Raw genomic sequence first — 14,146 nt, 5'->3', positions numbered from 1 at the left:
AGCAGTGCTAATAGGAGTTTTTTCGTGAACAATTATCTATTAAAAAACATTTATTCAATGAAACAAGAGAAAAAGAAAGAACATTTTCAAAGGTGCTTATTCAAATTTGTCTTTCTACCAGTAAAAACCTTGACTTGAATACTTTTATATTACCATCAGTGTACTAAAGACAGTACATTTTGTGCAACCAAAACAGATCCAGAACCAAGAAGCCAAAACTTGTTCACCTGTCATTTTTATAAAGCACAAATCAAATTATACGCGGTGATGTTGTTTCTATCTAATGAATGCAAACCATGAATTAGTGAGCTACATATACATATTAATGATTAAGACAATTAGTAAAACTCTCTCGAGCTGTCAAATAAGGCAGAGAATAGTTGATGAAATAAACTTTCTTCAGGGACCACTTTAGTGGTGTTGCATACAGAGGTACTTAAGGAGACTTTTATTTCTTGTTCCTAATAACTGGCACTCACCTTGTTGCTGTCCTCCATCTTTAAATATATTGATTCATCACAAGAATTGTGCCTCCGTCGAGGCTTAGGTTGCTTGGCTAGATTGTTTTAGACTTTTGGGATTCAAGTCAAGTGCTAAAGAGGAGTGTCGAGTGTTCTTATTTTTAATGAAAAGCACTTCATAGAGAGTGATATTATACCCCTTTCGTCAAACTGAGTGATTTATGACCCCCCTAATTGATTTATGACCCCTAATAAATTATTCATGAGCTCCGGAAGTAATTAAATTATTCATGAGATCCGGAAGTAGGAAGTAATTAAGTAATAAAAATATGATATTCATAAAAATATGATATTCATAAAAATAGTTTCTTATATATCAAAAAATAGCATTCTTTTATTTCTTTAAGCAATTAAATTTTTTTTTTTTTTTTATGCTCAAAAAACGCCATCTGGTGGCGGGTCAGTGTGTGTGTGTGTGCGCGCGCGCCCGCGCGCGCCCGAGGCTGTGTGTCTGGGCGCGCGGGGGCGCGCCCGTGTCTCCGGACCGTGCTCTCTCGGGCTCCGTGCTCATGTGTTTAAAAATGTATTAAACCATATTAAAATTGTTTAGTTAAACTTGTGCTTTTGTAACGTTCAGTATGGCCACAAACACATGCTGCATGCCTTGGGGGAAAACTTTATTTAGATTTATATGCATTTGTAGATTTAGAATAAAACTCATACTCAGAAAAAACTCGCGATCCCCTAACCCTAACCCTCCTTAGATACATAAGCAGGGAAAACTCCTTAAAAAACCCTCCGCGTTTTCTCCAAAACCCTACAATAACTTGTTAGGGTACCCCCTCTATTCCCAAAACCTTATATTCCATAACAGGGAAAATCCTGAAAAAATCCTTAGTCTTTTTTCTCAAATTCAGTGCCCCGCGGCTCCCTTCATGCTCAGCCAAACAAAGCCAAAACTCCTTTTAAAAATTTCTCCGCGATTTCTCCAAAACCCCTAGAATAACTTGTTAGCTACCCCTCTATTCCCAAAAACCTTATATTCGATAACAGGGAAAATCCTTATTCTTTTTTCCTTCAAAAACTTCCCTCTTACTAGCAAGCTCTAAAATTCAACCCACACTCTAAGTTCTACCTCGCTCTTAATCTCCGATCCACAACTTCTTGCAGAGCACAATTTTTTCCTGCTTGTTCGCTCCCCGCTCTGCTCCCTAATGCGCTGCTTACCTCGTTTGAAAATTCCCCCCTTAGACCAACTCCGCCTCACTGCGCCCCGCTGCCAATCACATAACCCTTGCACCGCTCTCTTCGCACCCCGGTTAGCCAATCCGCTCCAGGTCCGATTTTTATGATCTCCCGCTCAGGTTAAGACTACCCCCGAGCTCCCAGAAGACCCCTGCCTTCAGCCATATCAACAACTGGAACCGCTCAGACTGCTTGCGAGTTCGCATAGGGAGCGGCCGATTTCAACAGCAACTTGCGTCTCTTTCCTTATCCGCATATCATTCGGTAAGTGTTAATCTTCCTCTCTAACTACATTTTTGCATTTTCCTTTTTACCATTCTGTCAATCCTTTCATTTAAAAAAAATAAATAAATATCACAATGGTTTGTAACAGGTACAATACACCATCCATCCATCCATTTGCCTCCACTTATCCTTTTCTCTGGCTCGCGCGGTGCGCTGGAGCCTATCCCACGTACAATACACTTTAAAATATATATAAGCTCCACTTTTAACTCCCGTAAAAGTTTATACATTACATGTCTACATCACCTATCATGGCCTCATCGGGTATCTCATATCATCTTGTTATTGTTATGTTATGCTCCTTTGATATTTTGCTAGTTTGCGTGTTTTAAAACTCTTTTTGTTTTTCTTTATATTTTTAGACCCAGATGTGTTAACCTGATCCCTGCGAAACACCAGCTCTGCGTGGATTTTGACCGCGAGTGACCGGATGTTGTTTCCGGCCTGAGGTTGCCTGAAATGCCGTGAGGCTCGTTTGAAAGATTGCGCCCGAGACCAACTCCGCCTCCAAGGCATGCCTACCTTTAGCTGCCACCAGTGAGATATCAGAGCCGGGCTCCACATATCCAATCAGGAGCACGAGCAAGACAGCTTTTGCAGACTCTCCAGAAATATACAAGTCCTTACCAACTGCTCTGCAACCCAGTGTTTCTGGTCCCCTCACTAACATCGCTTTTTGAGATATTTTTTATGAACCACCAAAAAAGCAATTTTACCCCACAGACTGGGTCTGAGGGCAGCAGCGGGGACAAATGATTGTAATGAAGCGACGGACATTTCATGGCTGGTCTTGCATAATCGTGAGTTATTATGTCATATGGTGATAAGTACATAGTTTTGCAAGAGGCATACAAGCACTGTGGAAAAAGTAATCATAAAACTGTTTTTGTGAACACCCTACGTTATGCTTTAAAAAATGTGATACATGTAATGTGATCATCAAAGAACATGATTTAAAAAAAAAAAAACTTTTATTCTTATGCTTTTAAAGTGTCAGATTATCTTAAAACACTTATTTGTATGTTATAATGTTTTTCTTACACCATGTGTAATTTTTATAGACACCTTATTCATTGTATCAATGTGTAATTATGTATCTTTGATAAATAAATAAAATATTTAATCTTGTATTTGTGTACTTTCTGGTGATTCAATAAAAAATTAGTCACATATCGCTCTGATAAACACAGATGGCTGAAAGAAATGTTTGATGGAACAAAGGAAACAAGTGTCTTGCTGCTAAACTTTTAAGTCACCATGGTTTAAATGAGAAAGTCTGTATGTAAAACATGAAAAACTCCATATCAGTGATATCTACAAAGGTGTACTCATTTCTTTGTAATGGTACTTTACTGTTCCAATGAAACAAAAAGAAAATCTCATTTTTAAAGTACATTTTTCGGCCACCCTGACCTATTTTCAGGGGCAAGAATGTTGATGTTAGACTGTGTTTTAAATCAGGTTGTGATCTTAAACTAACTATCACAGCACTGATTTCAGTTGTAATGTCAATTAGAATCCCAATTTGGCTTTTCTCCAGTCAGTGTTATGGTGAAATTTAACTTGTTCTTTTGTGTAATTGCACATGGCCCAGCAAAGGACCCCTTAGTAAACTGTACAGCATAAGTTTTCAATTCACTTTTGTCAGAAAACTTCACAGTATGAGAAGTTACAGCACAGTTTCTCCAAACGTGTGGTTCTTTTTCAGCCAGCGTGCTTTTAGAGCATCTACATTAGCTCATGTAGTAAAAGTACAATCAGTAAGTGTACTTTAACATTTGAGATTCCGAGTCACTCTTGCTTAGATCATGTGAACTATATCATGAACCTTTTTTTGTATAATGCATCAAACGTGTTCAAATCAGTTTATTTTCAATTTATTTTAACTAATCTAGAGACAAGCAACTCCTTTTTAGCTTCTGTTATGTATTTACCTCTCACACCTTAATCTAGATGTTAGTGTTCTCAGAGTTAACATGTCTCATGTTGCCATGTTGTATTTCTAATACCCAGCCTCAGTGTTCGCCCTGTTCACCCTCAAATCCAAACACCAATGATCTAGATATTCACAAAATTCATAAGGAGATTCTTAAGGTCTTAAGTTTTGTTGTTTTTATGTTTTACAAAAAAAAAAAAACTTCACATTTTTTATATTTTTAAACGAAAGTGACATGCAAGGATATTTTTCTTTAGTGATGTTGCTTCAGCAATCTCAAATACTAATTATTCTGGGAATTTTTATGGTCAAACTATGTGATTTTCCAAATGTGTGTGTGTGGAGTAAAATGACCTTGTTCTTATGATGTTGTCACCGTGAATCATTTAGGATTAACAACACAAATTGTATCGATAGCAGAAACAGTCTTATAACTTATAATTCTCACACGTTACCGCTAGTTTTACAAACGCAGTCTTCTTCAGCTCTGTTTATGTAGCTTTTATGAAACTGATTTTCCATAGTACAAGTAGAATTTAATTTTTCTTTGCTCTCCAGTATAAATGCAATAATTTGCAGGCTTTTTACTGAAACTCTCACAATGCAACACTCAATGCTCAGAGCTTCATATATCAACAGCTCTGAAAATATCTTCTTTTTTAAAGTAATGTAGGACAGGATCTCTCACTCTCTGTGTCTCAAAAAAACCCAACTAAACTGGCAATCACCACTAAACAAATGAAAGTAGTTTATGGCTTTTTTATCAGCTGCATTTTCTTTCATTTATGTATTGATCCCATTGTTTATTGGTAATGCTTTTAGGTCACTGTTTTAGCATGTCTGCCTCACACTCCATTTAAACAGTTTAACAGATAGTGGGGTCTGGTAAGGAAGTTGGGGGGAAGCAGACAACTCCACAGGAAGAGTCTTTTTGTCTTTTCTCCACTGTAAAAGATAGCAAGGCAGTGTGAAACTTTCTTTGCGGGAAAGACAAAACTGAGAGCCATGCTAGGCTCAGTGAGAGACTCTGCTCACCCTCTGCCCCAGCGATGGCAGTCCCTCACCAAGCTCGATTTCTGTTCTTTGTCTTGATTAAAGAATGGTAGCTACCGCTCATCGCTTGTCTGCAGGCTTTATTAAACGGAAAACTTCCACAACAACCTCTAAACAGTGGTTTATGGCTTTTTGTCACCTGCAACACCATGTAACACTTGGATGTTAGATTCTTTTACCAGTCAGTGTTGTTAGCCCCAACCCCCAGGCTCCAGCTGTCTGAGCTCTAACCCTGGCTGCCAAATGTCCCCCTGAGGCCTTTGTGCCTTTTACCACCAGACTAAGTTTGTAGTCCTATCTACTAATATTATTTAATTTTTTTATTATAGCACAAGGTTCAGTTAGGTTACTACTTTGACTTCCTCAATTTGAGCACATTTCTGACCCGATACTTTATCAAGCTTTTACTCGAGTGTTTTTGACACTAGCAGCTGTACTTCTAGTTAAGTGAAAATTGCCTGCAATTTTGCCACCTCAGTTGCCACTTTTCTGGAGTTTGTATACTTTTTATATTGAAACGTTCAACGTTTTACGTGTTATCCTTGATCACAGTTCTAAACAAGTTAACTTTCTTCACTTCAAAGTAACCCAAAAAAGAAACTATATGTCCAGTTCTCTTTACTCCAAACCTGGTTTAAGGCTATGCTGTTGTTGTGATATGGCCATACAAATAATATTAAGTTTAATTAATCTTTTTAAAAAATGGCTGCTTCATGGCTACCTGTTCAGAGAATTTGCAGACTTTTATGGAAACTGTCACAATGTAACACTCTCACTGTCAAAACAGGGTTGATCCATGTTTCTATGAACACTGATTAATATATCAACAGCTCTGAAAATCCTTTTTTTTTTTTAAGTAAAGCAGAACAGGATCTCTGTATCTCTAAAAATCCCAACAAAACTGGCAATCACCTCTAAACAAATGGAAGTAGTTTATGGATCTTTATCACCTGCAACACCATGTAACACCTAGATGTTAGACTCTTTTACCATCACATTTGCAAGGGTTTATGTGTTATCCTTGATCACAGTTCTAAATAAGTTAACTTTGCTTGACATAAAAGTAGCCCAAAGAAGACAAATATATGTCCAGTTCTTTTTTACTCCAAACCTACTGATCGGAAAACATTATGTGATGCTGGAAGTTTTCATCCTATCCATCTGCAAAACAAGTTTACCTGTAAGCCAACACATTAGACGTAAGCAAATTTGTGAAATTCCTGAACAATGTGCTTTGTGGAGTAGCAGTAGTACTAGAACTAGTACTAGTAGTCCTAGTATTCTGCAGCAACCAGGCTTCAAGAGTGATCACTCTTCTGGCTTTCAAATGGTGAAAACATGTCACAGTCTTAACCGCAAATCAGAAATGTTGGTAAATTTAAAAAGGAATTTAAACGTCAGCTTTGACATAGACACAGACTTTATTAATGCCACACTCAGGAAATTCACATGTTACACATGATTTAGCTCACCTGCTAAATCCCCAGAGCAATAACCACATCAGCATCATTAGCCTGAGTGTTGATCCTCCAGGTGAGTGAGTGGAGTTGAGTGTGTGTGTGTGTGTGATCAGAGGTGAAGCTGCTTTCTGCAAAGTCTCATCAACAACCAGGAAGAGTCTAAAAGCACTAAATATGAAACAGACCATTTACCATACCCAACACTGAGCTCCTGCACAGTCAGATGGAGTGAAACATAATGTCCCAGTGGTGTTCTGTTGGATTTAGCAGGTGAGCGTTGTTTCCAGTCAAAACCTTTTTGGAAACTCTTTACAAGAATCAATGTAATTATTTGTTTTACTTGAATCAAATGTATTGGTTTATATACCTGAAATAAAACTTTTTTTTGGAAACCCGTTACATCAAATAAAACTTTCTTGGAAAAGCATTGCAAGAATCAATCGAGTTATTTGTTTTACCCCATTCAAATCTATTGGTTTCATTACATCAAATTAAATAATTTTGGAAACCCGTTACATCAAATAAAACTTTCTTGGAAAAACTTTACAAGAATCAATGTAATTATTTGTTTTACTTGAATCAAATGTAATGGTTTATATACCTGAAATAAAACTTTTTTGGAAACCCTGTACATGAAGTAAAAGGTTTTTGATCTTGTAAGTTCTGGCTTTAATATTTTCAGCTGATAAAGTGAACTTCATACAAACTCTGTGTTAGAAAAATCAAACTGTGTCTCGTGCGGGTGTATTGTGACTGCTCCATCACAATGTATAATTTGACTTGTGAGGTACACACAACAAGGCCAACAAGAAAAAGTGAATTAGAGATTCATTACAAAATACAAAAAATAAAAATAAATAGTGCACAAATTTAAAACAAGCAAAACACCTATGCAAGAGTAACTACTAATGATTTACAAATACTTGTCATATACAACCAATACACTCAGAGAATTTTACCATATCAGTATAAAGCTCTCTGTAATTCCTGGACAGTTCGTGAAATAATTTAAAATTAAATCTGCACTTCAGTTAACTATTCTTTTTTAACAACAGGTTTATGTCTTAGATCTACGGATACAGCTAAAACACTCTGCTTGTATAATGCTGTATTCTCTACCAGCTTATCCTTTTCTCACAACAGGGTGATTCCCAAAGTACGAGTCAATAAAACAATCACTCTAAAAACCAGAACAGAAAGATAAAGTTGCAAAATAAAAGATTAAGGATTGTGTTTTTATAGCATGTAGTAAACTATCCCCTTTTTCTAACACAGAGTTTGTATTGGTTGTATATGACAAGTATTTGTAAATCATTAGTAGTTACTCTTGCATAGGTGTTTTGCTTGTTTTAAATTTGTGCACTATTTATTTTTATTTTTTGTATTTTGTAATGACTGTTTTGACAGTGAGAGTGTTACATTGTGACAGTTTCCATAAAAGTCTGCAAATTCTCTGAACAGGTAGCCATGAAGCAGCCATTTTTTTAAAAGATTAATTAAACTTAATATTATTTGTATGGCCATATCACAACAACAGCATAGCCTTAAACCAGGTTTGGAGTAAAGAGAACTGGACATATAGTTTCTTTTTTGGGTTACTTTGAAGTGAAGAAAGTTAACTTGTTTAGAACTGTGATCAAGGATAACACGTAAAACGTTGAACGTTTCAATATAAAAAGTGTACAAACTCCAGAAAAGTGGCAACTGAGGTGGCAAAATTGCAGGCAATTTTCACTTAAGTAGAAGTACAGCTGCTAGTGTCAAAAACACTCGAGTAAAAGCTTGATAAAGTATCGGGTCAGAAATGTGCTCAAATTGAGGAAGTCAAAGTAGTAACCTAACTGAACCTTGTGCTATAATAAAAAAATTAAATAATATTAGTAGATAGGACTACAAACTTAGTCTGGTGGTAAAAGGCACAAAGGCCTCAGGGGGACATTTGGCAGCCAGGGTTAGAGCTCAGACAGCTGGAGCCTGGGGGTTGGGGCTAACAACACTGACTGGTAAAAGAATCTAACATCCAAGTGTTACATGGTGTTGCAGGTGACAAAAAGCCATAAACCACTGTTTAGAGGTTGTTGTGGAAGTTTTCCGTTTAATAAAGCCTGCAGACAAGCGATGAGCGGTAGCTAACATTCTTTAATCAAGACAAAGAACAGAAATCGAGCTTGGTGAGGGACTGCCATCGCTGGGGCAGAGGGTGAGCAGAGTCTCTCACTGAGCCTAGCATGGCTCTCAGTTTTGTCTTTCCCGCAAAGAAAGTTTCACACTGCCTTGCTATCTTTTACAGTGGAGAAAAGACAAAAAGACTCTTCCTGTGGAGTTGTCTGCTTCCCCCCAACTTCCTTACCAGACCCCACTATCTGTTAAACTGTTTAAATGGAGTGTGAGGCAGACATGCTAAAACAGTGACCTAAAAGCATTACCAATAAACAATGGGATCAATACATAAATGAAAGAAAATGCAGCTGATAAAAAAGCCATAAACTACTTTCATTTGTTTAGTGGTGATTGCCAGTTTAGTTGGGTTTTTTTGAGACACAGAGAGTGAGAGATCCTGTCCTACATTACTTTAAAAAAGAAGATATTTTCAGAGCTGTTGATATATGAAGCTCTGAGCATTGAGTGTTGCATTGTGAGAGTTTCAGTAAAAAGCCTGCAAATTATTGCATTTATACTGGAGAGCAAAGAAAAATTAAATTCTACTTGTACTATGGAAAATCAGTTTCATAAAAGCTACATAAACAGAGCTGAAGAAGACTGCGTTTGTAAAACTAGCGGTAACGTGTGAGAATTATAAGTTATAAGACTGTTTCTGCTATCGATACAATTTGTGTTGTTAATCCTAAATGATTCACGGTGACAACATCATAAGAACAAGGTCATTTTACTCCACACACACACATTTGGAAAATCACATAGTTTGACCATAAAAATTCCCAGAATAATTAGTATTTGAGATTGCTGAAGCAACATCACTAAAGAAAAATATCCTTGCATGTCACTTTCGTTTAAAAATATAAAAAATGTGAAGTTTTTTTTTTTTGTAAAACATAAAAACAACAAAACTTAAGACCTTAAGAATCTCCTTATGAATTTTGTGAATATCTAGATCATTGGTGTTTGGATTTGAGGGTCAACAGGGCGAACACTGAGGCTGGGTATTAGAAATACAACATGGCAACATGAGACATGTTAACTCTGAGAACACTAACATCTAGATTAAGGTGTGAGAGGTAAATACATAACAGAAGCTAAAAAGGAGTTGCTTGTCTCTAGATTAGTTAAAATAAATTGAAAATAAACTGATTTGAACACGTTTGATGCATTATACAAAAAAAGGTTCATGATATAGTTCACATGATCTAAGCAAGAGTGACTCGGAATCTCAAATGTTAAAGTACACTTACTGATTGTACTTTTACTACATGAGCTAATGTAGATGCTCTAAAAGCACGCTGGCTGAAAAAGAACCACACGTTTGGAGAAACTGTGCTGTAACTTCTCATACTGTGAAGTTTTCTGACAAAAGTGAATTGAAAACTTATGCTGTACAGTTTACTAAGGGGTCCTTTGCTGGGCCATGTGCAATTACACAAAAGAACAAGTTAAATTTCACCATAACACTGACTGGAGAAAAGCCAAATTGGGATTCTAATTGAGATTACAACTGAAATCAGTGCTGTGATAGTTAGTTTAAGATCACAACCTGATTTAAAACACAGTCTAACATCAACATTCTTGCCCCTGAAAATAGGTCAGGATGGCCGAAAAATGTACTTTAAAAATGAGATTTTCTTTTTGTTTCATTGGAACAGTAAAGTACCATTACAAAGAAATGAGTACACCTTTGTAGATATCACTGATATGGAGTTTTTCATGTTTTACATACAGACTTTCTCATTTAAACCATGGTGACTTAAAAGTTTAGCAGCAAGACACTTGTTTCCTTTGTTCCATCAAACATTTCTTTCAGCCATCTGTGTTTATCAGAGCGATATGTGACTAATTTTTTATTGAATCACCAGAAAGTACACAAATACAAGATTAAATATTTTATTTATTTATCAAAGATACATAATTACACATTGATACAATGAATAAGGTGTCTATAAAAATTACACATGGTGTAAGAAAAACATTATAACATACAAATAAGTGTTTTAAGATAATCTGACATACTTTAAAAGCATAAGAATAAAAGTTTTTTTTTTTTTAAATCATGTTCTTTGATGATCACATTACATGTATCACATTTTTTAAAGCATAACGTAGGGTGTTCACAAAAACAGTTTTATGATTACTTTTTCCACAGTGCTTGTATGCCTCTTGCAAAACTATGTACTTATCACCATATGACATAATAACTCACGATTATGCAAGACCAGCCATGAAATGTCCGTCGCTTCATTACAATCATTTGTCCCCGCTGCTGCCCTCAGACCCAGTCTTCTGTACTGTGGGGTAAAATTGCTTTTTTGGTGGTTCATAAAAAATATCTCAAAAAGCGATGTTAGTGAGGGGACCAGAAACACTGGGTTGCAGAGCAGTTGGTAAGGACTTGTATATTTCTGGAGAGTCTGCAAAAGCTGTCTTGCTCGTGCTCCTGATTGGATATGTGGAGCCCGGCTCTGATATCTCACTGGTGGCAGCTAAAGGTAGGCATGCCTTGGAGGCGGAGTTGGTCTCGGGCGCAATCTTTCAAACGAGCCTCACGGCATTTCAGGCAACCTCAGGCCGGAAACAACATCCGGTCACTCGCGGTCAAAATCCACGCAGAGCTGGTGTTTCGCAGGGATCAGGTTAACACATCTGGGTCTAAAAATATAAAGAAAAACAAAAAGAGTTTTAAAACACGCAAACTAGCAAAATATCAAAGGAGCATAACATAACAATAACAAGATGATATGAGATACCTGATGAGGCCATGATAGGTGATGTAGACATGTAATGTATAAACTTTTACGGGAGTTAAAAGTGGAGCTTATATATATTTTAAAGTGTATTGTACGTGGGATAGGCTCCAGCGCACCGCGCGAGCCTGAGAAAAGGATAAGTGGAGGCAAATGGATGGATGGATGGTGTATTGTACCTGTTACAAACCATTGTGATATTTATTTATTTTTTTAAATGAAAGGATTGACAGAATGGTAAAAAGGAAAATGCAAAAATGTAGTTAGAGAGGAAGATTAACACTTACCGAATGATATGCGGATAAGGAAAGAGACGCAAGTTGCTGTTGAAATCGGCCGCTCCCTATGCGAACTCACAAGCAGTCTGAGCGGCGCTAGTTGTTGATACGTCTGAAGTCAGATGTGTTCTGGGGGTTCGAAGATAGTCTTAACCTCAGCGGGAGATCGTAAAATCAGACCTGGAGCCGATTGGCTAACCGGGGTGCGAAGGGAGCGGTGCAAGGGTTATGTGATTGGCAGCGGGGCGCAGTGAGGCGGAGTTGGTCTAAGGGGGGAATTTTCAAACGAGGTAAGCAGCGCATTAGGGAGCAGAGCGGGGAGCGAACAAGCAGGAAAAAATTGTGCTCTGCAAGAAGTTGTGGATCGGAGATTAAGAGCGAGGTAGAACTTAGAGTGTGGGTTGAATTTTAGAGCTTGCTAGTAAGAGGGAAGTTTTTGAAGGAAAAAAGAATAAGGATTTTCCCTGTTATCGAATATAAGGTTTTTGGGAATAGAGGGGTAGCTAACAAGTTATTCTAGGGGTTTTGGAGAAATCGCGGAGAAATTTTTAAAAGGAGTTTTGGCTTTGTTTGGCTGAGCATGAAGGGAGCCGCGGGGCACTGAATTTGAGAAAAAAGACTAAGGATTTTTTCAGGATTTTCCCTGTTATCGAATATAAGGTTTTGGGAATAGAGGGGGTACCCTAACAAGTTATTGTAGGGTTTTGGAGAAATCGCGGAGGGTTTTTTAAGGAGTTTTCCCTGCTTATGTATCTAAGGAGGGTTAGGGTTAGGGGATCGCGAGTTTTTTCTGAGTATGAGTTTTATTCTAAATCTACAAATGCATATAAATCGAAATAAAGTTTTCCCCCAAGGCATGCAGCATGTGTTTGTGGCCATACTGAACGTTACAAAAGCACAAGTTTAACTAAACAATTTTAATATGGTTTAATACATTTTTAAACACATGAGCACGGAGCCCGAGAGAGCACGGTCCGGAGACACGGGCGCGCCCCCGCGCGCCCAGACATACAGCCTCGGGCGCGCGCGGGCGCGCGCACACACTGACCCGCCACCAGATGGCGTTTTTTGAGCATAAAAAAATAAAAATAAAAATTTAATTGCTTAAAGAAATAAAAGAATGCTATTTTTTGATATATAAGAAACTATTTTTATGAATATCATATTTTTATGAATATCATATTTTTATGAATATCATATTTTTATTACTTAATTACTTCCTACTTCCGGAGCTCATGAATAATTTAATTACTTCCGGAGCTCATGAATAATTTATTAGGGGTCATAAATCAATTAGGGGGGTCATAAATCACTCAGTTTGACGAAAGGGGTATAATATCACTCTCTCTTCATTAAAGATTTTTGGAACTTCACAATAGAGTAGATCTGGCTATCTGAATTCAACTGCTTATAAATCTTCACATTCAAACATGTAGTTTATACTCAAATAACAACTGATCAGACAGAAACAAATACATCTGTGCCGTCCTACCAGCAGTGTGATTCATCTGTGTGATGAGGCTGGTGAGCTCACTGCAAATAGACAAGCCAGGCAAGAAATATGAGTGCTTTTCACACTCAACAGCTCTCTTATAGAGACTATGTAGACTTTTCACATTTGAAAATAAACACAGATGTACCCATGTTATCAACTCTCTCTTTGTCATCTCTAAAACTTTGAGATTAACAGCAATTTAAATTAAGGTTGTTTTTGTTGTTGTTTTTTAGCAAACTAAAAGTAGGCACATACTTCATGTCTGAGTTAAAACATTTAAAGATGTGACACGGGATTCTTAAAAAAAACTAAAAAAAACCAAGTCTCCAGTGGCCCTAAGAGATGAGCCCAAGCCTAATAACTGAATCAGTCCACTGCACTTTAGGAGTGGGCCGATTCACTTTGCTTGTGTCTATGATATAATCATCTCAGGCACAAAGCTCTGGCTTTGAGCACAGACGCCCCATCCACCTGCCTTCTGTTTGAAGACAAACGGAAGACAGGTGGGACAGCCAATCACAATACAACTATGTTAAAGAGAAGACAAAGGGGCTAAAATGTCTTGTTTCAGACATAGGGCGACTGCCAGGCAGTGGGATTAGAGTGTGAATTAAATATAGCAGCCACACTGAATGTGGTCCAGAAGTCCATGAGAAGATGAAGATAAAGATAAAGAGAAGAAGATCTCGAAAAGTAGATCAGCCAAATTTTAATCAGGTCAGGTTTATCACTTTTATAGGCCCATTCCCAGAACTTTTTGATTACACCTGTTCGTCCATAACATGACCAAAATGTACACAGGAGGACAGAAAATGGAATTGCTGTGATAAGCATCATTCTTCTGTACAGCTCCATAGAGCATCTCAACATCATTATTTATTTTCAGTTATCCAGTGTAATAGTGCAATACTTCTTCCCCCCCCCTCACTATTCCTGTGTATACGCTTTGTTTGTTTACTTTTCCAGCTTCCATCAGTTTACTGTCTCCTGGGCAACAGTAACAACATCAATTGCTGGCAA

General features: G+C 37.4%; 1 protein-coding gene and 2 long non-coding RNA genes across 4 annotated transcripts in view; 2 read left to right on the top strand and 1 right to left on the bottom strand.

Moving 5' to 3' along the window:
* Positions 1-14,146, top strand: part of LOC308406775 (metabotropic glutamate receptor 4-like) — a 219,593-nt gene that overhangs the window by 117,839 nt on the left and 87,608 nt on the right. The gene's annotated exons all lie outside the window — the stretch shown is intronic.
* Positions 1,796-3,119, top strand: LOC308406786. The gene is made up of 2 exons (XR_013973585.1): positions 1,796-1,970; positions 2,354-3,119. It is a non-coding gene; the product is annotated as an uncharacterized lncRNA (long non-coding RNA).
* LOC308406787 lies at positions 10,483-12,626 on the bottom strand. Its single transcript, XR_013973586.1, has 2 exons — positions 11,641-12,626; positions 10,483-11,258 (listed from the first exon to the last, which is right to left on the bottom strand). It is a non-coding gene; the product is annotated as an uncharacterized lncRNA (long non-coding RNA).

This window comes from Rhamphochromis sp. 'chilingali' (genome assembly GCF_963969265.1).
Source record: "Rhamphochromis sp. 'chilingali' genome assembly, chromosome: 12".
In the NCBI taxonomy this organism is placed as follows: domain Eukaryota; kingdom Metazoa; phylum Chordata; class Actinopteri; order Cichliformes; family Cichlidae; genus Rhamphochromis; species Rhamphochromis sp. 'chilingali'.
This window is presented reverse-complemented; position numbering and strand designations above follow the sequence as displayed.